Source organism: Mus musculus, chromosome 14 (genome assembly GCF_000001635.26).
Source record: "Mus musculus strain C57BL/6J chromosome 14, GRCm38.p6 C57BL/6J".
NCBI lineage: Eukaryota > Metazoa > Chordata > Mammalia > Rodentia > Muridae > Mus > Mus musculus.
Window position 1 is genome coordinate 28348066 of NC_000080.6, and position 27720 is coordinate 28375785.

The 27720-nt window shown below is 42.8% G+C and overlaps 1 protein-coding gene and 1 long non-coding RNA gene across 36 annotated transcripts in view; one reads left to right on the forward strand and one right to left on the reverse strand.

Annotated features, from left to right (window-relative positions):
- The window catches only part of Erc2 (ELKS/RAB6-interacting/CAST family member 2), an 856263-nt gene that overhangs the window by 725791 nt on the left and 102752 nt on the right, over positions 1–27720 (forward strand). The window lies entirely within an intron of this gene.
- Positions 1–27720, reverse strand: part of Gm52097 — a 33950-nt gene continuing 6230 nt past the window's right edge. The window contains exon 3 of the long non-coding RNA XR_003951013.1: positions 1–27659. This is a non-coding gene — a long non-coding RNA (predicted gene, 52097). The remainder of the gene's footprint in view (positions 27660–27720) is intronic.

Below are 27720 nucleotides of genomic sequence, written 5' to 3' on the forward strand. Positions count from 1 at the left end.
GTGTGTGTGTGCGCGTGCACGTGTGTGTGTGTGTGTGTGTGAGAGAGAGAGAGAGAGAGAGAGAGAGAGATGTATCTTTGAAGACTGTAGGTTTTACTACGAGATTTTATTTGAAGCCTAATATTTTACTTACTCTTTCTTTGACCTTAGACAAATTGCTTATAAGTGACTTCTCAGTGCCTCAGTTTCTCCATCTGTACAGTGTTTTGTTTGTTTGTTTGTTTTACTATTCAGAAGATATTTATGGGGTACTAGCTCTGTTCCAGATGCTGTTCTCGATAAGAGGATGCAACAGTTCTTGGTCCTAATGGCACTCACAGCCCATGGGCATAGAGAAGAGTGAAACTGTACAGGGAAATTCATCGGGGGATTAAAAAAAGACTGGGCTGTCGGGTGGTGGTGGCACACGCCTTTAATTGCAGCACTTGGGAGGCAGAGGCAGGCAGATTTCTGAGTTCGAGGCCAGCCTGGTCTACACAGTGAGTTCTAGGACAGCCAGGGCTATACAGAGAAACCCTGTCTCAAAACAAACAAAAAAAGAAAAAAGAAAAAAGAAAAAAAAAGGAAGGAAGGAAGGAAGGAAGGAAGGAAGGAAGGAAAGAAAGAAAGAAAGAAAGAAAGAAAGAAAGAAAGAAAGAAAGAAAGGAAGGAAGGAAAAGAAAAGAAAGAAAAGACTGGGCATGTAAAATGCTAGCGCGGTATGTAGCACAGAAAGGGGTAAAGATATCAATTATTCTTCATTAGGTCATACTTACAAAATCATCGACCCTCTAGTCCCAAATCCAAGTGCTACCATTTCATTTGCAGATGGGTTTTTTTGTTGTTGGTGCTGGGATTGGGAAAGACACTCTGTAAATGTTTTGCTATTTTAGTCAAAACAGAACACCTTCATACCAGACATCTTGAAGTGAAAAGATGGCTCTGAAATGGATTTTAGCTGAGGAAGATCAGCACTTTGGTGACAGGTCAGACATGACAAACCAGGACAATGCAGAAAGGAATGCGTGAACGGTGGGATTAAGAATTGCAGGGCAATTACTTTTTGCAAACTGATACGCAGGAAAGAAACAGGCACACCTTGTGATCCCGAAACACAATGAGCACAAATTCACTATTGCAGAATTGCAGAATAGGCAACCCCCTATGTAAAAATGGGCTGTTATTAAAAGGGGGGATGGGTGTGTTGTGAAATTGCTTTGGAATGTGGGCCTCATTTTCCACTAGAGTGGAGTTCATGGACTGGTCCTCAAGGGCTTATTTAACCTACACTTGCCTGAAATGTATTATTTCCCCCTCATGGGCCACAGTCTGCCACAGCCCTTTTGTAGGAGACTGACTGGAACAGGCTTCCCCTTCCTACACCCACCTCACAGCAGCATAGAGTAACTGCACAAGGATTTCCTTGGGTCCTCCATATCAGAAACTCATGTCTCAGGGCTGGGGTTTAAAGAGATTGCAAGTGAGCCAAACTCAACATTCTGTTAAAACACCCGTGAGTTAATTGAGCACATATCGATTGAGGCCCCTCCCTAGACATTTTTTTCCCCATTTGATGCTCGGCCTCCCACCAGGCTGATGTTGAACTCTGGGTGCCTGTCTTTTTCTAGATAATCTGGGTATTTTCAACACCCAAATACACAGTGAAAGTCGACTGCGCAATGCTTTCCAAGTGAGGCTGTGAAGTTTTCAGAGGATGTGAGTCCTTGTGGAACTGATGAAAGGGGATGTGCGAAGCCTGCTTTATGTCACTGGCATATCCAATGATATCAATTAAAAATGGAAAAATTTAATAAGCTTGATGATAACCCAGGGACTTCAGGGTGAGTGAGGGGATGAGGGGGGCTATGGCACCATGGGAAAATGGTACATGTCTATGCTGTTTTTCACTTTATTAATGATGGAACAGACAGAAGACATGGATGGCCCTTCAAGCCCTCAGACAATCAGTCTGAGCAAAGAAAACTAGGCCAAATAAGTCAACAACTGTGTCGTTCTTTCCCCCTTAAAAAACTAGCCAACTGGGTAAATTTTATTAAAAAGAATCTATGTATGCTTATTCTTCCAAATGTTGTCTCCTTTTAATGATGAAAAATCCCCAATCTCTTTCCTACTTATTACTATGAACATGGTCATTACCATGAAATTGCTTGTTTTAAAGTAGCAGGGGCTCTCATGCAGGTCCCAGTTTTCTTCCAACAACAACCTTGTCTGTTAAAGAGGGAGGCTCAAATTCTTTGTAGCCAAGGTGAATTAGAGGCGGTGGACAACACAAGGATGGTTGATGATCATGCTGATTCCCTTGAATCAGATGATATTGATGCTAAGTAGGGTGGTTTTCTATTGTTTGTTTGTAAAAAGCCTTCTAAGCTGATGATTGCTAATCCAGATTTTTAACTTACATTCTAACCTCTCAAAAATAATCCTCTTAACAAATCACCGATGAAATGGTGGTTTATAGAAGAAATTTGCATCTGATTTTATTCCCTATATTGACCTAATAAAACCTTAAGGAGAAATTGAAAATTCACAGGATAAAGCTCATCTTGGCAGTTTTTTTTTTAAACCACAAAATATTGGTATTAAATCAAAAGAAGAGGCTTCAAGGCTTAATATATGACTGAAAGAGATCCACAGAGGAGAGAGAAAGCCAGAAACCTTTGTCACTGAGGCCTGACGTGTATTCTGAGACAGGTGTCATTTCTTGCTTGACCTGAAGTGGCTATCAGAAAGACCTGTCTCAGAGCCCCACCTGTCAGCTCAGGCAGCCCAGCCCCTCGGAGAAGGTTCTCTAAGCTAACAGGCTCCTTCTTAGCCTAAAACTCATAAGAATTGTTTTCATGAGCCACATTTGTTCATGAAAATGTAAGACTGGGTAAGTGAAGTGGTAACAAGATTTTGTAATTATTCCCTCCAGGCAAATAAATGTACCTCCAGGCTTCGGGTTGTAAAGCAGTGTTTTCCTGTGAAGGAAATGTTGCACTTCGTCTGGTTTTTGAGTTACTTGGTCTTAAAAGCAAAACATGGATAAATCTATGCATAAATCGGTGCAATTCTTTCCTCTCCCTTTTCCATCCCACCAAAGGGAATGTTCGGCATGGGGGGAGTTGGCCAAAGAACTGCACTGTGCGCTCTGAAAAGCGCACATGTTGACACAAAGCATGAGAGGCAACTAGAGAATTCTGTTGGAGAAATGGCTCGGCAGGTAAAATCCTCTTGCTTTCTCGGAGACTGAAGTCCCATTCCCAAGCAGTTCCAGGGGATCCGATCCTCTCTGTGGCTTCCACATGCACAGACATAAGGGTTAACACACACATACACATAAAATAAATAGTAAACAAGATGTTTAGAAGAGAGTCTTCTTAGTGAATGGCACAAATCGGGCCTGGCCTCCAACTCTACAAATTCCTCATTATTCATTCACCCAGCAAACAGTGAGTGCCTCCTTTGAGGGTGGCAAGGCAGGAAGTGTGTGAGTCCCCTGGAATGCTTCCATTGGCCTGAGCTGATGCTCCTGCCTGCGGAAGAGAAACTTCCACTTCCTTACCATACACTGGCCCTTAGGATTTGAGTGAAATCAGCACTAAGTACCACATCTTGTTGGTCAACAGTAAGTATTTCTCAGCAAGGTCTGGTGTTCTACACCTGTAATTTCAGCTTTTAAGAGGCACTCGAGTCAAACTGAGACTGGAGACTGGCTGGCTGGTAAAAAATATGGCCCCATGATGAATATACTGTTAGCACTGGATGGGAGTTGGAAGGAAATTTCTAGTCTACTGACTTTTTCTGTTTTTTAATCACAAGAACCTGGAGGAGGTTGGAAAGGAGAGAACGAACGGGAGCTGCTCCCACTCATCTGACTATGGAAGGGCCCTTGTACCTGTTTAAATTGTGTGAGGGGGGAGGGGAAGAGGAGGAAAGGAACTGTATCAGCTTTAAGTTTGAAAAAGCAGTGTCTGATGATTTTAAGGATGTTAGGAATGGCTTGATCCAGGGGCTTTAAAAGGTGTCACTTGCACTCTGCTTTTTGAGAGCCCCACTTTGTACTCCCAGGGGACTTAGGTCTCTGGGGGACTCACACTAAATTCCAGTAAGATAGTAAACAGCTGCTGAGAGTTGCCTCTCCCTTGCCCCCTGCCCCCCCCCCCCCCAGCCCCAGGCATCAGTGTAAGTACCAAGGTGGATGGAGACAATATCCTCCCACACCATGGAGTCTCACTGTATGAATTTTTATCACACTCCCTCTCCATGAACCAGTCACTGAGACGTGAAGTAGAAAATTTTCATCTACTTGGCCTGCTTTATTCCGTCTTCTTCCTTCTCCAGAGTCTGAGTCTACCGCCTTCCCTCCCTAAAGTGTGAGAATGCAGAGTGAGACTCCAAAAGATCATCCAGATGCTGCCACAGATGCTTCCATGGCAGTTATGAGCAGGCAGAAAGTATCCCTGCAGGGAGCTTGTGGAAAATCCTGTGTACATGGCCAGGAATTGGATGGCACAGCTGTACTGGACATAGAGATGGGGACTGTCCCACCTAACTTCCTCCACCTCTATCATGCGCTTGCCAGAGCCAGCACATCCCTTCAGTAATCAATGACTCTTTCCATTTCTTAGAATCTTTTTTTTTTGTTCCTGTCTTTAGACAGGAAACTGCTTTTTGGTTATCTCAGCACTGGGTCACAAGAGCACATCACCAGCCAGCCTGAGGCCGGAGTCCTCACTTGGACATTCAATTCTGCAAGTTAAGGCAGATCAAGCTGTTTGTGGGTTCTGCTTCCAAGGCTGAGTGATGGGCAGGACCTTCAGAAGGTGCATAGCAGGAGCAGTGTGTGTGTGTGTGTGTGTGTGTGTGTGTGTGTACAGCAAAGAGTTTGGCAGAAGAAGGCTGCCAGGCTGTTCCTAGAGTTGGAGCATGGTTGTAAATGTGGTACTTCATTTCTTGACAAAGTGGGTCCAGTACAGTCAAGGAAATCACCTGGGACATGGATAAGTAGACAAAGCCACTTCCATCCAGCCTCAGTTTCCTCTTGGGGATGCTAAATATAACCACGGGATATGCACTATTCAGCATCCTTCATATCGGGCAAGACAGAGCTTGTCAGAGACTCTCATAAGCTATGTCCTCTGATATGACACACTCTCTTTGGCTACAGCACTCCAGATCAAGGCAAACTGATGCCTGCTAGGCAGCACCGGCTTGTCCTTCCCTCTGTTTCCCACCTTTGTGAACTCAAGGCAACCTGGGTCTTGAAGCAAGTCATCTTACCAAAAACACAGGTGGAACTCGTATGCATGCCTATGCACAAATATGCATCCAGTCACAAGCTCCATAGGCATAAAAGTACTATCTGTTCTTACAAGGACCTTGGCTTGGTTAGGGTGGGAAGGGAAAGTCTTTCAGTAAAAGTAAGAGTTAGTATAGATGCAGATGTAGAGTTGGTAGAGCTTTGGGGGCAAGGCAGGATGCTAAGTATGACTCATTTAATCATTCACTTATTAAATAAATATTTACTTACATATTTCATTTGTATCAAAAGTCAAACAATCTGTCTCTGTATCTTTATCTCTAGCCCTGAGCCTGCACTCTTTCTCCTGACTGTATTCCCCTTGGCTTCTCTGTCTCTGGTCTTTCCTGACCTCAGGGATTCCATCTCCTAGAGTTCTAGAACTGGATCTCCAAGATCCATCCCTATTCCAGGCTATTAGATTACTCTCTTCTCTCTGTATTAGGTCTCAAGGTACTCTTCTCCTCCTGGCCCATGGACTTCATCTTCCTAGGTTGGGGACCTACTTATATGATGCCTGAGCATCATATTCTGGGGACAACAAAGGCTGCTTTTGGCTTGCCTGTGTGTTCCTATTTTCACTTTAGGAACTCCCTCTAGTTGTAAATATATGTTCAGAATAAGAAGACACGGGCCTTGCATGCAGCAAGCAGTGCTCATGGCTTCCAAGGTGTCAAAGGGAGGAAGTAGGTAGTAATGTCACAGACCACTCATCATCTGGTCTTAGAATCCCATCCCTGTGCTGCCCACCTCCAGAAAGATGCTGCTGTGAAGGTTACAGTGATACTATTGAAATTATCCTAATAGGCCTTGTTGAACATATGCTTAAACTTCTCTTGATTTCCTTGCATGCTTTAGAACAAAGTAGTAGTGATTAACCAGCTCTATCTACCCTTTAAGGAAGCTAATTTAAAAATCTGGTAACCAGCCAACGACATAAAAGTATTTGAATGTAGGGTATTTATTAAATAATATATTTACTAGGGGGATGGAGAGGGACTCTGGTTCTCCTCTCACAGTACCCTTTGGTGAAAAGATTCCAATTCTATGTGACTCTTTAGGGAGTCTCTCTGAAGTAGTAAGTCATTCATGGCCAACTTTTTAATTGAAGGTAATAATAATTCCAATAATATTATTAAGAACCACCATTAGCTTAGCATCACTGACGTAATGCGAAGGCTATGCCTAGCGATGACTGCTTTGCTGAGCCCCTGGGGGAATAACTTTCATAATCCATTGAAAAGTTATGAGTTCCTTGTGTTTGCACCAAGAAAGAACTCAGCATTCACCATTTGGGAAGCCATGCAAAGATGGAGAAAAAGCTACTTGTACTTTTAACAATGTAATGAATGCTAAAAACAGAGTTAGTTCATACAAAGATCTCTTGGAGGAAGTTGGGATGTTATTGACAGTGGAAAATTATCCTGGCTTTATAGGTGAGGGCAATTTCTAGGCACTTGGAACAAACATAGTCACAGGAAAAGAGAATGGTGACTTCTTCTAGTCATGATATAAGCAGGGCCAATGGGGTCACTGTCTGGCTTGGGACAAGGAGAATCATTGTGTGGGGGAAACTGAATCGAGTAAGAAGAGTCTAAGTTATTGCCTAACAGAACTGAGTTCAGTTTTTGCTTTTGCCATTGGTTAGCTTTCTGACCCTGGGCTACAAGGCTTAACCTTTGTGAACCTTAGTTTTATCATCAATAAAATAGGGGAAATAACAACAGCTAACTTGTGGAGTCAGAGAGATAACTATGCCAAGTTATTCCCCCAGTGCCTTTACTGCTATCTACAGTCTCATTCTACGGACACATAAGAAAAGTCTCCAATATAGCAGGGCCCATAATGGATATAGAGATCAGTTTCTTTTGTGTTTTTGGTCTAGTAGAAGAGCTCCCCCTCCACACACACACAACCAAAGGGAAACACATGTCTCTGTAAAATGTTTGCAGATTATACTAAGTTAGACAATCTGGCTACATGAGATATGGAGTGAATTAGCACTTGCAATCCCACCTATGAGCACAATATAAATCGTAATAACTTGACCTTTGGAATTGGTCAGGACAACTTGGGTGCCCATCTCTGTCCCTAGTATTTGTGCAAGGAAAAGTTCTTCGTGCTTTCTGAGCTCTGACCCTCTACTGAGCTAGCTCTTGCAGAGCCTTGACCTTGGAGCTGTTCAGCATGAAGATGAGTTAGTTCAATAACCCTCCCAGAAGCTGTTGTTCATGCCCACCCCCCACCCCCACAGCGCAGCTCTCTTTCTCAGATTAAAAGAAGTAGTAGAAGGAACGTCATCTCTTTACACCAGCACATGGGCAAGAAAGTTACTGACTCATCTCTGAATATTTAGACAGAGAATGAATGGGTGTCACTAATTTGAATAGGAAGAGAAAGGGAATCTTCCAAGAGAGCTTCTGGCCTGCCAAGATATCAGCCACAGGCCTGGTCTCTGGAAGAAACTGGGTACATATCAGGCTGCCTTGCTGTGTAGGTGAGTTGCCACGAGACAGACTTGGAGGCAGGTGACTGTCATAAAATTGCTACACTATGAGGTATAATGGGAAGTAGTGGGTGTTACAAGTGAACCTGGGTATAACAGACTCACCTCCTCATCTCTCTTTGATGGATTTGGCCCATCACTGAGCCAACAGACCATCATTGAGTTATGTAGTTTCAGACCAGGGTTTGAGTTTAGCAAGTGAAGGCTATAGAACTATGACCTACAGGGCAAATCTAGTCTACTGCCTGCCTACTTTTGTAAATAAAGTTTTATTAGAGACCAGCCACTCCCATTAATTTGTTTTCTGTGGCTGAGTTCATGCAGCATCATAGAATCATAGAATTAAGTCATTGTGATGGAAACCATATGGCCAGCCAAGCTTAAAGTATTTACTTGCTGGCTTCTCATAAGAGTAGCTTGCCAAACCCTGATTTAGAACATTACTGGTTTGGTGAGAACAGATGAATCTGTGGATCCATTCATTCATTTAGATGACTGTGGATCATCTACAATGCCCCATGCATGGGGAGAGGCCCATTCAACCTTGTGCCAGCTATGTGGGGTGGTGATGTTACTGTGTACTTTGCAAATGGCAAAATGGAGGCAGAGTGATTTGCCCACAGTCATTCGCTGACAAAGGCCAAGATAAAGACTAGGACCAGACTTGTCCATTCCCAAATACTGGGCTGCTAACCTTACATCTAATAATGTGTTTGTTTGTATTTGTTTTATTCTTCCCACACCCGATTAGTATGGATAAGTGTGAGGATGGGAGAAAGGTTTATAAAAAAAAAAACAAAAACAAAAAGAATTTTTAAAACAAAATCTGTGGTGGAAACAGTTGCTCTTCAAAGAGGGTGAGTCAAGTCACCCCCAATCACAGATTTTTCTCTGTGCCTGATCCTGACCTTACATCCTAAACCCATATCAAAACCCATCTGAAAATGCTTTCCCTCAGTATGATAGGATTTCACCACTAATGTTGATAAACATTAAAATGACACAAAGCATTTCCTGTTCCAACCTGAGAGAGATCTAGAAGGATTTGTCTAAATATTAGCATACTTTAAAAATAATCAGTGGTTGATTATCTGGATAAGAGGTCAAAGGAGGGATGTTCAGAAAAAAAGAAATAATAAATCCAAGGCAGGTTGTCTCTCTGGGAGCTCTCGCTGCTGTAGTACCAGGGAGAAGAATTGCTTCACTGGGTTGCAAAAGACTACTGCAGAGTCAAATCTCATGATCCTTTTAATGCTCCTTCTAGACATGGCTTTGCCAGCATTTCCGCACAATAAATGCAAGGTGGTGCCTCTAACTGGAAACAGGAGATGGAGCCTTAGCTGAGTGAAGCACACTTCCTTCCTAGGCCATTTATGAAGATAATCTAATCCTAGTGTCTAAGCAGAGGTTCTACAGGCTGGCTCTCAGATGGGCTTCTTACACTTCATCTATGGACATTTTTATCAGACTTATTCATTTCCTTGGAAGAATGCTAGCTCTCACTTTTTGCTCTTTTTTCCAGAAGGAATTCCAAATAGCTTGTCAAGATTACATCTCATATGTGAAGCTCCATCAGGATCAGGCTACATCCGGGATCAAGAGGGTTTAGTAGGTAGAATTCAGACAAGATCATGGAAGTAGAGCCAGCTGGGCCCAGTGAATAATAGCATAAACAATTACACACTACTCAGGTCGTTTCAAGGTTGTCTATGGCTTGAAATTTTCAGGGGAATGAAAGGATAGAGAAGATGCTAATACATAGAGGAATACTAATGAGTAATAATAATAGCAATTTGTTATCAGTGAGTAATAGGAATGACAATTTGTTATTTCAGCTTCTGTCTGTTATAGTATGGGTAAATCGGTATAAACTGGCTTTGTGTCTGCATAGTTTACTATCTGAATTCCTAACCAAACCTTCAGATCTACTTCAAAGCCATGTACTTAGAAACAGGTGGGAAGGTTTATGCTAAGCTGTGCAATGCAGAGGTTTCAGCTAACATGCCCACCTCTGAAGTGCTCCATGATTGAGTCCCCAACTGCAATGGTACCTCTAGAAGGCCGTGCAGGAAGTGAGCAGAACACATGGCCCTTCTCACCCATTACCTCTAACTTCCAAGCAAGGTTTGTATCCTGATGAGAAGAAAACCATGCAGGAGGATAAAGCATTGATGTCATATTTATATGTTTAAAGGAAACTCAAGGGCAATGTCCATAGTTGTGCCTGTGAATGAAGTGTGAGAGAAGAGATGTGTTAATCTGGTCTAGATCAGTAGATGTAAGCTCTGTAAGCACAGGATGTCTGCCTGTTTTCACCACTTCTGTAGCATCAGGGACTAGACCAGTGCCTGGCATATGGTAGACATCAATTAATACTTGATGACTGTATGGCAAAGTCCTTATACACTTGTGCCATCAGTACACATTATATTAAATACCTGTTCTTTGCCAGATACTCTATAGAATAGGAGCTGATCTAAGACTCCCAACAGCAAAGGAATTTGTTAGCCAGTGGTTTTGTCCCTATGAGCAAGGTACGTGGAGTTAGTTTATGAAGTCTCCAAATGTGCCTGTCTACACACTGGGCTTCTAAGTAATACAGAGAGCAGTTGCTCACTTTTCAAACATGTATATTTGGTATGGCAGAGAAAATACAAAACAAAGAATCACTGTATATTGGATACTTCTTTTCCATCCTGTAATGTCTCTCCAGTAGTTAAAATTATTAAAATGTCGAGAGGGTCATGAGCTTCATGCCCTGTGAAGGGTGAGGATGAAGAGTCTAGATGAGACCTACCCCAACTGAGACTATCACAGACAGTCAGGGGTGAGCCCAGAAGGTCTTTGGATCTTTTTTCCCATTGTCTGGATCTTTAACTTCAAACCATGCCTACCCTCTGTTTCCTCTGGGAAGAATTCCCTTCTGGCACAAACAGATTCTCTTACTTCGTGCTCTCATAGAGCATGGCTTCTTCTTCCAGCCTAGAGCTTCCTTTGACATGCTCCCTTTGCAGAATTTGCTTATGCATCTCCAGTAAGGTGGGCTCGGTGTTGACTCTATTGAGCTTCACAGTGTGTCAGGATAGGAAAGAAGCCTAGGTAGGGAAGTGAAGGAAATTCTCTGCATGTTATTTAGAAATAATGGACAGCAACATCTAATTCATTGAGTTACGAAATTAAATTATATCATGTAAAACCTCTGGTGGATATATTTTTATCATGCTAGCTAACAAACTGTAAGTATCAAAATGGTTGTATCAGTATGGCACAGTAAGAGCTTCAGGGTAGGAAAAGAGTGTCTAGAAACTATTGTCCCTGATAAGTCATACTTTGTCAGAATGTCAGACATATTAATCTGACCATTTTGAGAATCACATTTTTGTTTTCTTAATTCATACATATTATCTCACATAATGTCCTTGGGGTTTGCAGTATGTTTGGTTAGCATTGGTTAGTGTCCTTCCACTTTTTTCTTTTTTCTTCTTTTTCTTTCTTTTTCTTTCTTTCTTCTTTCCTTTCTTTTAATCTATCTTTCTCTCTCTCTCTCTCTCTCTCTCTCTCTCTCTCTCTCTCTCTCTCTCTCTCTTTCTTCCTTTCTTTCTTTCTTTCTTTCTTTCTTTCTTTCTTTCTTTCTTTCTTTTTTAGAAAGAAGTAAGCCTGCACTCACTGTCAGCAGGTAGCACATCACAGGGGTTAAATGCTCAGATACTGGCCAGGTTGCTAGTGTGGGAATCCCTGTTAGACCATTTCCTGGCTATGTGACTCTGGCATGCTATTTACCCTCTTTGCTCCCATTTTCCTTATCTGCAGAATGGGAGATAACAGTACCTGACTCACAGGGTTATTGTGAGCAAGGAGTGTGTTGACATTTCGAGAGTGCTTAGCTAATGCCTGGCGAGTAAGAAGTCTACATAGGTGCTGGATGGGAGGAAGCTTCTAGCTGGGCCTAACAGGAATTCCTGCTAGCATTTGCTCGTCTCTCTCTGACATTGTGTTTTTCCAATTTCTAATCTTCCCAGCAACCTAGAGCGGGAGATTCTTCTTTCATAGTCTTAGAAAGACAAATAACTCTCTTGCCCCAGGATGTGTGGTAATTGCACGACTGAGCAAGATTCCTATCCAGGTCCTTCTGATTCCAGAGTCCTGAGATCACAGCTCCTGAACTGAGACATGACCCCCTACCCAGGACTAACACACTACTACCTAGTGTCCCTGGGAAGTCCCCCCCCCCACCCCATGCAGAATTGGTTGGATTTCCTTCTAGCTGACTATCCACTACTACACCATTCATTCATTTAATCAGAGCTATGGGTACCTCCTCTGCACCAGGCAGGCACTCTCACGAATGGCGAAGGGTTACCAGGTATCCAAGGTCCTTCTCCGGACTGTGTTATCTTGGTTCCTCTGTGAAGATCTTAAGCAAGCATTTACTGAGTGCTTCTGTAAGCCAGGCAAGGGACTACTCATTGGTTATTTGTCCTAAAGCCTATAAAAAAGGATTATTCTCGTGCACTCTTCCATGCCTAGCAGGTGGGGCCACAAGGATTCTATCTGGATTTGATGGAGAGACGAGCAAATGGACAGATAGTAATGGTGTGCACGAAACCTGGGGACAGGATACAAAATAGGAAGAGGGTGCTTTAAGAATTTGGATGCTGGGGCTGGTGAGATGGCTCAGTGGGTAAGAGCACCCGACTGCTCTTCTGAAGGTCAGGAGTTCAAATCCCAGCAACCACATGGTGGCTCACAACCATTCGTTTCAAGATCTGACTCCCTCTTCTGGAGTGTCTGAGGACATCTACAGTGTACTTACATATAAATAAATCTTAAAAAAAAAAAAGAATTTGGATGCTGAAGGCTCTCCTGGTCACTATCTCAGGAGCATTCTGAAACCCTTTAACTAGTGGGAAATTGAAACTAACCACCTTCCCCTCTTCTCTCCTTTCCTCCCCGCCTCCCTACATAATTGTATTGGGCATCAAGTTTGGTGTTAATGAGTAAAAATTATATTTGCCTGAATTTCCAAGAATCTTACCACCCCTGGAGTCTGTGATGCAATATTTATTTAGATGAATTACATTTTCTATTTTATTGCTATAAAGTTCTACATTAGATGTTAGACTTGTACTCATCTCAAGATGGTTGTCAACCTGTGGGTCGTGACCCTCTTTGGCAAACTATCTCCAGAAACATCTACATTATAGTTCATAACTCTTCAGTAATTTAGTAGCAGAATTACAGTTATGAAGCAGCAACTAAAATAATTTTATGGTTAGGAATAACCATAAAACAACATGAGGAACTGTATTAAAGGGCCACTGTCCTACAGGATGTAGTAGGAATGAGGGCTTATTAGCCATAGGCCTAGCTATGGTGTCCTTGTGCCTCTACTTAAACCAAACTAGGGGAATAGAGAAGTGAGTGTGGACCAATGGGCCTCACCTCCCTGTCTCCTCTCATGTGACTTGGTCAGAGTGTCACCACTCCCCAGAAGTATATTAAGGCAAGATTCCAATGACTTGAACCTTGTGCCCATCTGTACCCTGGGTCTCCTTTCTTCTCTTCTCCAACAGATTAGTTCTCAATAAGACTGGATGTGGATGAGAAGCTCTCAGATCCAGGCATCATTTGTGTCCCTTCACAGCTCAGCAGACTGATATGGAAATAGCACCTCACATGTGCTTCTTCCCTGGATATAAAACTTGAGCTTTCCTCTATGGTGTACATAGAACCTCCCAGATCTTTGGTAGTCTCTCCAACTCATACACCCAGTGAGAATCTAATTAGAGAATAACTGGGCACAGGATCAGGTGCAAGTCCAAGTTAATGCAGACTGCAAGACCAAGCATTTTGCATTATAATCTCAGTTCCTCTATTTGCTAAGCAGAAGAACACCTCAGCCTTCAGCTTCTGTGTGCTCCATGGGGATTGGTAAGAACCCAACTGCTTCATATTGTTGCAAGCATTGACTGTGGTAATGTCAATAAAAATATTATACATGGGGCTAACACATGATGGACACAGTAAGCAGAAGCACCTTTTACTGTTTTTTTTTTTTATTAGAATTTTCTCAGAAGCCAATAATAGGAATTCTGCAGTGATAAAAATCCACACATCTCTGTCTAGTCACCTGCCAGATAATGGCTGGAGACTAGCCAAAAGCTGTTCATTTGGTTGTAGCACCCTGGAAAGAATGTCCCAATGGCTGTCCCTATCTCTGTCTTTTAGCTTTTCTCAACCATCTTTTGACTGCTTATGACTCCAGAATAAAAACTCACCAAATGAAAGCGTAGTTGAGCATGTGACAGTTGAGATAGTCCAGTCATCTGACCAAACTGGAGTTCGAAAGCGTAACTTGTAACTCTTGGTGCCAACCGAAAGGCATGAGTGAGGCGACATTGTTCCTCCTAGATCCACAGCCTCCCTCAGGGGCAAACTCTTGGGTTTCACTGGATGGGCTGTTATACTAGGGAGGCAATGTGTGAATCAGAGTATTTGGGAGAAAACGATTGACTAAGCCTTGCTCTTTTCCAGTTTTTCTCCCTTTCCCAATATTTAGGAGCCTTGGCCAAGACAAAGAGCTCATTGTGTTACTGGTACAAGCACCAGAACTAAATTAAACATTCATTGACTCTTAATTAATTATATTAAGGTTGGGCAATTCCCATTGCTTGGGGAAAATAAAAACCCTCAAATACTTAATTTACTCACGATGTGGCATGTATTGAACTAAACCACCACAAGACAATCACTCACTCAACAGAAACCGGGGCCTCGGCCCAGGAACTAATTAGCCCCTCTGTCTCTATATATAGCTATCTCCACCAGCAAGACCATCTGGAAGTTCTTACCTTCCAAATTCTTTCCATCTAAATGCTTTCCCCTCAAACCAATCATTACTGCCGCAGTTCCTTCTTTCTAGTCTGTGTTACAGGATTTTCCCACTCTCAGTGTCTCTAGCCTTATCTAGATCTCAGGCTGGTGCTCTGGGTATTCGCTCTCCATCTCCACTTTCAGCGGGCACACATATTCTTCTGTGCTTTGCCCAGTGGCAGGAAAACTATTTGTATTAAATCCAGAGGTTGGCATGCCCTTCAACAGGGTTGGGCCTACCTGAGTTAACTTTATGTGCCTACCATGGAGGTGCTTGGTCTCTGGGAAGCCCCTGTGGTGGTAACTTTGATGGTTAAAGATGCTTGGTGAGTATTTGGAAGAACTCCATTCCTTCCCCAGCTCATCAAACAAAAGGTATTAGTGTAATCTTTCCTTTCTTTGAGGAAACTCTTCCTGATGAATTAGTGTCTATCTCCTTGGAGAGAGAAAGGCAATATAAAAATCATCTCTGCTGACAGAATGCTTAAGGGAAGGGGTTCTAGATATTTCGGGAGCTTTTTCATTTTGGTAATCCACAGTCCTTACTCTGGCTTGCTAGGTTGTTTCCAGCTGGACCCATGTATGTTCCAACCCTCTTGTCATATAACCATACATTATGTTCACCCAGTCCTAAACTAACAGCTTGTTCTCTGCCCTCCTGCTGACGGACTTAGCTTGTGACCACCCCAGAATCTCACAGTCTGCTATACCTGAGCTCACCACAGCCTCTGTCACTAATGATTTGGCTGTTTCCCATCATGTAGAACTCAGCTCAACTGTTGCTTTCTAAAGGGACCTACCTAGACTATACCAACCCAGGGCCATCCAGATATCCCAGGTCCTACCTGTCGATGTCCCCTATTTTAAACTCTCTATAGTACTTGTCACCATAGTAATAGGAATAATTACTTTTCAACCCAGGTACCTGCATTCAGTAGCTAAATGCCTGCTCTGTGGAGTGTACCTTTTTGAGCCTGTACAGCTAGTTGCTTTATAGCAGAATTGGCTCTGTGTGTAAAAATTACATAATACATAGGTTTAGGATTCTTTGTCCATTTAGAATCAATCCAGAAGTAGTAAGAAGTGAAGAATAATATAAGAAACTATGAAGGACTCGAGGAAAATCCCAAGTTAACATCATCTAAAGTATTCCCCGGGTCACTCTAAGAACTGTGCTTTAAGTTGGTCCCTCTTACTTCTTAGGATTTGGGGGTCCTTTGGAGTAAGTCTTCCAATACCACCCAAGTTCAGTCATCAAAGATGAAACAGCCTGAGCCTTCCAGAGTTCATTACTCAAGGCTTCTGATTGTCTCTGGGAGACAGTCTCATCCACCCCCGAGTGCCATACCCCATGCATATCCAGTTTCATAGTACAGATTGCTCATTGGCATGAAGCAGGGAGCAAGGCCTGGGATTGTAGTGGATGCTGGTTTTATGGAGAGATGTTGCCTGTAAACTTGAATAACATTCCCTTCTACACGGCTTTTTACAGTCAACTACCTGTTCTTTTCTGCCGTTTCCATCTCAAGTGGCAGAAATTCCCACGAGCTATCCTCTTAATTCTCAGTTCCATCCATATTAACAACTCGCCCACATAATTGCTCTATGGTATCCCCAACTCATCAGGGCCAGCAGGACACGCTATAAAGTATCTTCTGTCAGGGCCTACCCTTCCCAGGAGGAATCTAGTTACATGGGAGTTCAAGTCCATAGCTGAGACCCAGAACTTCTGCCTATCTCTCGTGGTCGCACTGGATTCAGATGATTCATTCTGGGAAAGGGAAACCATTACAACAGCCAGGGCCTGGCCTGCTTTCCTCTGGGATTCCTTAGCTTTTCATTTTCTCTTCCCAACCACATTTCCACAGGTACATCATATGCATATACATCATATACATACACATACATATACATATACACATACATATACATGTACTGAGCCTGAGGACTGAGATCTGGGGAAGAAGGGATTTCAGCTGGACAGATCCTGTTGTTGTAAACTATCTCTTGGTTAATGTCTGGTGTTCATAAGAACAGTGAGAGTGAATACAGACAAGAAGATGTAAATCAAAGACATAAATGAACAAAATAGAAAACAGAACAACAAAACAAGAAGAGGTGATTCACAAGCATAAAAGGTGAACTTCGAGGCTTTTCAAAGCTACACAATTTGAATCTACTCAAATTGGATAGAAAGCAAAATTTAGTTCCTCCGTCACACTGATCATTTTCCAAGGAACTCAGTGGCCACATCAAGTGGGGAGTTGGTGCTGTGGCATTAGACAATGCTGGTGAGTCGTATTCTCTCTGAACAGTGAAAATATCACTGCCATATAAATGTCTGTAGGAATTATAACTCTATACCTCGTCCTGTTTATATAACAGAATGGAAGTAGAAAAGATATAAATGTTGTGCAAGTGTTGGGGTTTTGTGTTTTGTTTGTTTGGTTTTAGGTTTTGTTTTTTAGATTAGGTTTAGTGAGAAATTTACTTAAAAGTTACAAAGTTGAGTAAAAATAAGAGAGAATCTATCAGTCACTAGAAGAATGGGATCAGTAGCTGTGATATGACTTTGACATCTCTTCCTTGCACTGAAATATGGCAGCAGACCCAAGCAATGCTGAAGTCGGTGCTACTGAAATGTAGAGGAATAGCTGAACTCAGAAGCTTAGCAAGCCCAGGAGCTTGGTGGCCCTGCAGCTTTGTCATGTTAAGATGGTGTCTCTTCACTCATCTAAATCATTTACAGCTTTCATCTTGTAAAGGGACAGCATTGGGTCCCCCAAATGGCCAATCTGCTTTGTTTCATAGATCCAGATCCAGTACTACAATGGCATCAAACCCAAGTTTCTATTTGTTCCTGGGTTGCTAAGGGAAATTTTCTCCATTCCAAAGAATTTACCTAGTTTTGAATAATTACATTTGAGAGAGATGTGGTTTTAGAAACTTTGTACTAATAGCAAATAGAGGATATTTGTAGGCTGATTCCAATATAGTCAGGAACCCATTGCCTATCTGAAGGTTTCATTTCAGAGACTAGAAAGTGGGGCTGAGGTGTCGCTGCTTCCCCAAGGACACTTGGCTGTTATACAGAACCCCTGCACAAGAACCCTTTAACCTGTGCTATCCCTCAGAGACCGCAACTCAGAGAGCCATGGCGCTTCTGAGGGCGGGGGATATCTTTTCCCCTGATAACAGTAGTAGTTCTTTGATGACATCCATCTTTGAGAGGTTACCTTCCCCCTGCTACCCATCCAGAAATCTCAGTAAACCACCTGTTTCCTTCTGTAGTCAAAGCAATCACTAACCTTGGGCTTGATTCATCAAGGAAGCATAGCTGGCTAATCAAAGCTAATGTTACATTGTAACATTCATTTGTTGCATAGTAAGATGCTTAAAAAAGAAAGAAAAGAAAAGAAAAGAAAAGAAAAGAGCCATATAGGGTCCAGGTAGGCTACAGAGCTCTTAGAGAAAACCTTTCATCCAGCTTGGAGAAGGTGCCCCACTGATTCTCTCCTGCTGTGTTCTTGGACCATCTGATTTGAAGTCCTTACATCCATTGACTCCCAGGGTTGGCTACTAAACTCATCAGTTGGGCATTTGCCTGATCTCCTTTGATTATGTGGGTTTTCTCAAAGCTTTGTTTCAAAATACCATGAGCTTAATGGAAAAGCAAAGGCATGTATGCTCAGGGCCCTCAGTGATGGTTTTTCAGGATCAAAAAGGTGTGCTAAGCAAGAATTCCCCCAGCTACCCACATCCTTAGCTGTTCATTCCAGACTTACCAGGTCAGACTAAGCTCATCTTTATAGTTTGTATTGTATAAGTTGGACTTTGGGAAAGTTAAGATGAAAAATGTTTTTCAGTAACCAAAGCAGAAGACCATTTTAGATTTAGATTTAGATTCCTTGGGAGAATAGGGTACTCCTTAAAAGTTAACTGAACCTACCGCAAACTCCTGCATAAATGCAGACATTCCTTTTGGTCCCCTTGAGTTAAGGCATGGGCTTAGAGGGATAATGTGCCCTGGATTAAGCTTCGGTTTTAAGCCTTTGTGTTGCTGACAGAGCTTAAAAGGGGCAGGTAATCACTAGTACAGTGTGTCATCTTCTCTCTGCTTCCTCATATGAAATAAGGCAAAAGTACTAGCTTTTATTTTTTTTTAAGTAATGTATTATCTCTTTTAAATGAAACAAACCATCACCATTGTCCTTGAGCCTTATATTTTCAGAAAGACACGTCCAGGAAGAGATGGAAGCAAGCTGGATGGCTGGCATGAGGACACAGTGACTGTGTCTCCATTCATGCGGATACCTTGACTTCTTGAACAGACATTGAATGTCTGATGGTATTTGTTAATACACCGGAAAGAGGGCTAGAGAGATGTCTCAGCAGTTAAGAACACTGACTACTCTTTCAGAGGTCCTGAGTTCAATTCCCAGCAACTACATGGTGGCTCACAACCATCTGTAATGAGGTTCGATGCTCTTTTCTGGTATGTCTAAAGACAAGGACAGTGTACTCACATACATTAAATATATAAATAATTATTTTTAAAGTCATTTTTAAAAAATAAGCCTGAAAGAGGAACCTGAGGATTAACCACTTGTCATACTAAAATCACCCAAATTGTCACTGTTTTTATTGTTGTTGTTTGTTTGTTTGGTCCACGTTAGGAAGAGTCCAGCAGAAGTCCATGTGAAGTCAAGAGTCTTTAGTCCCATTCTATATGGAGGAAGCTGTGTTTACAATGAGCTGATGCCAGACCCTGTATAGCTAGACTTAATGTCTTATCAACAGCAGAAGTTAGCCAGTTTTTCTCACAGAGTGCCTCTTCCAGCCACTACTCCCTGCCTATCCTAGCATAGTTTTAGTGTGACCCACATACCTCCAACTTCTGGGGGCAGTTTCCCTGACTCATAACCCTGGGACCCCACCTAATCCACAGACCTCAGTCAGCTATGGCACCCCACCAGTCTCTTCCCTGATCGGCACATCTCTCAGGTTCAGTGCCTGGTTCTCAGATTCCCTCTGAGATGGGTGCCCTGCAGGTTTTTATGAATTCCTTACCATTCCCAGATAATGGTGTGTTTTTTTCCTCTTCTTAAAATAGTATTCATTGCTTTTTCCAGGTCCTTGTGATGATGGCTTGCCATTATCCAAAAATGCCCTATTATCTTCCTGAATCCTTCTCTGAAAGTCGGCTTAGAAGTGGTTCCTCAAAGCTTCCTCTAAGTTTTTCTAGCTGGCCTTATCTTCCTCTCCTGACCTGTTGAAGCTCTCAAAGTCCTGGTTCAATTTTCTGAGAGTTTAGAAGCCAGTATTTCTCGGAGCTTCCTTTTCATTCTTTGAGTCTCTCTCTTGTGATCTTTTGTGGGTTTTTATGGTGAGGCAATGCCCTGTCCCTTATCCTTCTGGCTCTTCTCTAGAGAGGACTACAAGACAACATATCTACTGTTCCTTCAGCAGTGCAGAGAGACTAGGCATGGACACTGTTACGTGTCTTCCTAGAATCTTCACAATAGTCTTGAGCCTGAAGACTGATGTTAGCTTCGTCTGTAAGAGGCAGAGGCTGAAGGGTCTTCTGAAGTGTCTTCTCCATGCAGCATGAACCAGGTGGAAGAACTTTGACCTCTGTGCTCTGTGGCTTTTTGCCACCCCCACTACTTGCAAAGGAGACTTGCGCCCAAGTCTTGGGTACAAATGAGAGATGGTAAAGCCTTTTGTTCCCACCTCCCTTAGTGCTGGAAGAGTTGGAGAGTTGAGTGTTGATGTTGGGTTTTAAAGCTTTCCATGTTTATGTGAGTGCTGTCCACATCCCATTCATAGCCAGCCTGATGTTGGCATGGTAGATGTAACTCCATCCCTCCCACCTCCCTCCTTAGAAACCTGAGCCTCTTCTGTTTGTTTTTTAGATATTTTAATCCTTTTTGGAACAAAATAGAGTATAAGCAAACAAAACTGAATATTTTACATTTTTAATAGCAGCAAACACTTTCATAATATTTTTGAAAATTAACTTTTTGTCACCTGGTGGCTTGTGGCCTTTGGAACCACACTGTCACTTCCTGGCCCTGGGTTTACATAGCATATTTAAGGCAGCAAGTTTGGGGACATTAATGGTAGCCAATAGCTAGCATCATCTGTGATGTAGACTTTTCCATGTTGTGATGTAGTTTTCAGGTGCTGTTTTCCTTTCATGTAGATGTTTGTTTCTGGCCTTTCATTTCAAATGAAGCTGTATTATCAGAAATGTTGCAGGGTGTAACAACAACAACAACAACAACAACAACAACAACAACATTAAAGACCATTAAAGATCACTCAGCATATGTCACTGAGTACCCCTGAAGCACTCTGAAGCCATGCCTCCCCCACCGCCTTTCTGATTCATCCTTACTACAATGTCTTGCATGGTGTCAGCATGTCCTTTGTTTACCAGGTGAAGCTCTAGATGTGTCACATGGCTTCTACCAAGCATGCTGTTTTGAGAATCAAAATTGAAGGGTTCTCTAACCCAGGAGTGTGACAGGTCAGAATGAAGCTTGCCAAGTTAGTCTGGGGTGTAGGGGGGTTAACTGGGTATGCATGGGGGTATGGAGCCAATAGGCATAGAGCAATGGCTTTGGGGAGAGCATGCCATTGTGCCTCATCCCCTTTGACTAAGGAGGGAGAAAGATCATGGCAGAGGAATGCAGTCAGTGCCTTGTAGGATCCTCTCAGCCCCAGCTCATTCCACTGCTGACTACCTATATGAAGAGCTATGGGAAATCCCCATGCACCCTGTCTTCTCGGATCCATCCTTGGCTTTTGCTTTTCCTGCAGGAAATACTCTGCCATTCAGTTGGCCTCCCTGTCTCCTTGCATTTGTGAAGGCTCAAACTAGAAGTGCTTCTTTTCAAGCAATCATCCCTGACATCTCCTCCCACTAAAGAAGGAACAGTACTTTTCAAGGCCTTCAGCCTTCCTGCACTTAACTCTCCTGGAGTTTGTTAACACTTGGCATAGTAATTGTAAATATGTCTGCCTCTCCACCCTACCTCCCACCCCTACCCCTGGATTTCCTTGAGCTCTCTTATCCCAGCCTAGCCCAGTGCCTGGGAAACAGTAGGTGCCTAGGGGCTCCTTTAAAGGAAGACACAGCAGGATGCAATATCCCACAAAGGCAGAAGCTACAACCTGTCTGGGTGAAATCCCCTAATAAATTCCATTCTTTGTTGTCATCTATTCTGCTTTTCCTGAGGGAGTGTTTATCCCTCAAGTGAAAGCAAGCACTTGTCAGAGAAAGGTTGGACATTGGGAAGCCCAGCATGTCCTAGCTGGGTGTCCAGCCCATCCACCTTTTAGGTGTTGTTTTGTTTTGTGTTGTATTTAATGATAGAGTGTCTCATGAGGTGTTTATCTCTTCCTCTTAGGTCTTTGGAGGAGAAAAGGTGATCACAGATGTCAAATCTAGGAGAGAGTTGAAAGTCAAACTGTGTTTCTGCCTGAATAGAAAAGGAGACAGAGTAGAAACTAGATGCGGGTTATCACGAAATAGGAAAAAAACCCGTTTTAGAGGCTTCCTGGTGATTTTTCTATGCAGGCATCCTTCATATCCCTGTAAGATAAAATCACCATACAGGGTCATAAACCACTGTCAGGGTATTTGACAAGCCCCATAGGTGGTTGTTCCAAGCCAGTAAAAGCATCTTAATTGACCCAAATGACAACAGTTATGTTATAAATATCTAGAATTTATGGCCTGAGAAGGCATAATCAAGTCTTCCATCAGTTAAGTCTGCCTAGGAGAAGCCTGAGGGTTTAAGATAGAGCTGCAAGTCCGGGGGTGGGGGGGGGTGGGGGTGGGGGATCCGGATTAGCCTTAACTTTATGACAGACACCAAGCTAAGTGGATCTCAGTGCTTTCAAGTTCCTGATCCTCAGGAGTTAAAGGCTGCGGTGTTTCATAGTTGGTAAAAGCCACCCAGTCCCCTCTGTCCGGCTGTCCTTTTATTGGCCTTGTAAAGTCTCACATTCAGCGTGACAAATCCAAGACCATATACCTGTGAAGAGGAGATGTTTTAGATGCTGGGTTTTGGAGGAAGCAGACTAGTGGGGTTAGAGGGTGAAAGCTTGTATGTTTATGCCCCGGCTTCCTTGGAATGTGCAGAGTCACTGTGAAAAGCAAGTAGATGCTAGTCCCAAGGTTCATGTGGGCTGTGAGAAAACGCCTCGTTGTCTCTGGAGCCGGAGTCCACGCCACTGAAGGCAGAATTGTAAAGCGAGTTTACTCATCCAAACATTCTGCATAGCCTTCAAGTCAGTTAAATACACTACATTTAGATTTTTAAAATTTTGATTCACTTCCTAATTATTTTACTGGAAGAGATTCGTGTTAATATCAAGCAGAGCTATCACTTTGAAAACGGAAATTAAAACTAATCCAGTCTGGAAAAGAATGACTATTTTAAACACATTTGATAACAGCAGTCGGTCACACAGTTGCCCTGGGGTCACTCACTGATTCCATGGAGTGGAGCTGCCTTCAAAGTGAAAAAGAAAGTCTAATCCTGATTTGCAGGCTTCCAATGTGACGGTCACTTGCTTGGCCACAAAGAACTGATGTTACCTGTGTAATAATGTCATCTATGATGTCACAAAACTTTAATGAATTTAAGAGCAGCCCTTCAAATCCCCAGAGAGATCATTAGTGTTTGAACTTCGGGGTTGAAGCTAACTCCGGATAAATCCCAGGGCTCTGGCAGACATACCTAAGACACAGACACATCATTGCTCAGAAGAATCCATTCATCTTCATCTTCCTCCTTTCATTGGTCAATACCTCTCCCATCCATTTCTACATACCATCCTTGTACACATCCGTGTTCTAACAGTCTCTTGGGATGAACTAGTTAGCTTCCAAGTTATGTTGTCCATTCGTCCCTTCTCAGGGATAGGGACCGTAACTTCAGTTGGGAGTGTATTTCTATTCAGATTTCCTGTGTACTTCCATACCCTTCAACAGTACCTCTCCCAAATCCGAAGCTCCACGGCTCACACTGTGGGAGCCATAGAGAATCTGGAGCTGATTATGAACCGATGAAGCAGGGAGTTGCAGGCATATGAGAGGATCAGTGTACAAGCGCATAAGCCCTGATGCAGCCCAGCCTGCTGCGAAGGACGGCTCGGTTTGGGTTTGAACTCTGCTTACACATTTCAGCCTAATGAAGTCTAGCATTTGCTTTGTGTGGCGCTCGGGGAGCTTTTGGTGTTAACAGAATTCTTTTCTAAAGAAATTCCTTTGGATCCCTTCAGAATTTGTCCTGTTTCCAGGTTCCAATAGGAAAAACATGGACAAGATTTTAATAGAAAAATAGCAATCCAGGTTTTTCACTTGGCAAGCTCCCTGCTCCAGGGCTACTCCGGCTTGAGTAAATGAAGCAGGCCAGTGTGGTAGAGGAGCTCAGGCAGGGTATTTGTCCCCTGATGGAAGGATCAGGAGAAGCAGGGGGTACCCAGGGAGGTCACTGCTGAGAGCTGAGCCCATGGCTACTATCTCCATTGAGCTCTCATTTCACTGGAGATTATGATCCAACTAAAGCCATATGTCATCACATGTGTCCTTGTCTGTGTCTCTCAGAAGAAAAGAAGCAAGGTTGTCCCCTGCCATCTCAGACATGGCTCTCTTTGGTGTTGGTGTAGAAGGGAGAAGGGTTTTTTGTTGGTGTTTTAATTTTCTTTATTTACTCATCAGCTTCAGTTTCTTAACTAATTTCTCAAGAGAATATGTCTTAGGGTTACACCTGATGAAACACCATGACCAAAAGCAATTTAGGAATGAAAAGGTTTATTTTGTTTGCACTTCCACATCGTAGTTTATCATTGAGGGAAGTCGGGGCAGGAACTCACACAGGGCAGGAGCCTAGAGACAGGAACAGAGGCCATGGAGGGGTGCTGCTTAGTGGCTTGCTCCCCATGGTTTGCTCAGCCTGCTTTCATATAGAATCAGGACCACCAGCCCAGGGGTGGCAGCACCTACTGTGGGCTGAGCACATCAATCACTAAGAAAATGATCTACAGGCTTGCCTACAGCTTGTTCTTACAAAGGCATTTTCTCAACTGAGGTTCTCTCCTCCCAATGACTATAGCATGTTTCAAGTGAACATAAAACTATGCAGCACATGATATAGATTTATTATTTACATTTTCAAATAGTTGGAGCTGGGAAGATGGCTTAGCAAGTAAAGGTGTACTTGTATGATCATTGTGACCTACATATTAGTCAGAAAGAGTCAACTCCCCCAAGCTGGCCTCTGGCCTCTGGGGATGTGTTTCCCCCCTTCATGCCACACACCCACACACACAAATCAATACATGTAAAATAAGAAATATTAAATAACTTAAAAGTTCAGTGGCAGAGTGCTTGCTTAGCCCAGCACTGAGAAATTTAACCAGATTACCAATTAATTCAAGTCTCTGTGTAAGAAAGTCAAATCCCTTAAATCTACCCATAGAAATACTTACATTTCAGGGAACTAGTTGGGTTTTGTTGTTGTTGTTGTTGTTGTTTGGGGGTTTTGTTTGTTTGTTTTTAGTTTTCTATATCTAGCCTGATGAAAAAGAATGAAATCATATTTTGGAGGTTTTTATAACTGCTCTTTGTTGTTTGCCTATTTACATCCATTGTGTGCCTCCAAAATCATTTACTTTCTCTCTCCAGTCCTAAAGGACAAACAGGGTACTTGTTAAAATGCCTCCTGTTACTCCTCAGGCTCCTTATGCTTAGCCTCTATCTACCCTATCATTTCTTTAGAAACTCACAAAGTGAAATTTCACATTCATAAAAGGTAACTAACCATTGGGAACCAGCTTCCCAGGGAGGCCACGCCCCGACTTCCGGTCTCCAGTCTTCCTACTTACTTGAAAGTGGTTTAGTTCTGTTTGATTTTATTTTTTTCAGTTTTACTTCAGTAAGTTCTGAATGCTTGGGATTAGTTAGTTAGCTAGTTAGTTAGTTAGTTAGTTAGTTTTCTGAATGGTATGTTGTAAATGACCAGAAACAGTCATTAAGTAAAACTAAGAAATCCCTTCAAGGAGAGATGCCCTTGTTAAGAAGCTGCTGGGGACCCTTCCCCATCACCAGTGTGGGTTTCTGCTCTCCATGGCACTACAGTCCCTTGACTTAAACTTAAAGGTTTTGCAGGTTCCTTGTGAGGGGGCTTGGGTTGTTTTGCAAGCAATTCTCTGAAGGGAAGTGGCCAGGGCTGGGAATGAGCGGTGCCTGCTATCCTCACTTCAGCCTTTACAAACACCTAAAGTAACACTTGGCTAATGGGTTGGTTTTTTGCTGGCCATACGTTTTAAATCTGTGATTTCTTAGTCATTGAAGGGTTTGAGGCTCAGGCCCTTTTTCCTTTTATTAGTGAACTCACTGAAGTGTAGGCAGACAGAAAACGTTCAAGTGGCCTGCAGATAAACTTGTTAAATCCCTGGGAGTCTTTCCTTCTTGCTCTGGGAGTTTATCATCTTGGTGGAGTTAAAAGGCAATTAGGCCTGTAGGTCTTTGCTGGTTTGTTTATTGGTGTTTTACACATGGGTGTTGAAGAGACAGGGCCTATTCCCATTTCCAATCCTGATGGCCAGAGGGGAGGGAGCCCCAGCACAGCAATGGTAGGTCTCCTTGAAAGACAGACTTGGCGGAAAGCAGGAGGAAAATCATTTAAATATAGTACCTGTTCCCCACAAGGCTCATTGTTGGTGGAAAATGCAGTCAGCTGGCTCCACGCTGTGTTCCATTTCCTGGGAAATGGTTTTATGGAGGGGCATTTGATGAAAAACTGTTCATTCTAATTGTTCACTGCCCCAAGGTGTTAGTGAAGGTGGGGGCAACCTGGAATGCCCCTCCTGGAGTAAACACACATTCAAGATAGAGGATTGCCAGCAGTTTGGGGTGGGGGATAGGTTTCCATTCACCCCCCTGCCCTCTGGTCCTCTCCATCTTCTCTCTAGCCAAGCTGGACTTGGAAAAATTCATGAAAGGAATCTTGGCATTCTACACAACTCCCTTCTCCCTCTTCACTGCATGCCCATAGCCTGTAGCCTACCTACATTCCTGTGAGGAAGGCCTTGCATTCAACTAAAGCTTACACACCTGTTTAGCGCTTGCCACCAAGCTTGATGACCTGGGTTCAATTCGAGGAACCTACATGGTAGAAGAACAGATTGTCCTCTGACTTCCACACCTTCATGATGGCAGACACGTGATCACAGTCTCATACATTCAAACACAATATAAAATTTTAAAAGCTACAGAGGAAAAAAACAATCGAAGACATTCCATGTCGACCTCTGGTCTCCATGTGTACTCAACACAGCCTAAAAAGCATGTACACACAGCACACAGAGAAACCCTCTCTGTCTCTCTCTGTCTCTGTCTCTCTCTCTCTCTCTCTCACACACACACACCTAAAAGAAAAAGAAGGATAAAATAAAACAAATCCTCCCCCACACCCTACCCCCCCCACACACACACACATTTGAGTCAGGTACTTTTGTGTTTGATCTTGGGTTCTCTGTCTAACTTTGTGGGTTCAGTCAATTTCAGCCTTTGTAAAATAAGGACTGACTTGAGAAACTGAATGTGCAAAGAACTTACAATCAATGGCAGCTGCTATTATTTAAATGTGTTTATCTACACACAGATGTAGTGTGTGTGTGTGTGTGTGTGTGTGTGTGTGTGTGTACACACACAATCATGTGATAATTACAATGGAAAAAGAAAAAAGAAAACTTAGCTCTTTTTAATCTTCCCCATGTGGGGTACTACCAAAGTATAGAAGCCCTGCTTGTTTAGAGAGAAAGTCTTTATTGCTGCCCAAGATATCTAGAACGTAAAGTCTGCAGTTTTTCCACGGCTGAGGGCTGTGCTCACAATTAATGGTACTCGTCTCCTAAGCGGCCACTCCTTATTCAAACCCGGGTTTCTTCAGAGTTGGCACTCTGCCTCCATTCTCTCAACTAAAGAAAACACAATAGATAACCGCGCCTTTTATTCCCAATGTGACCCGCCACGTTCTGA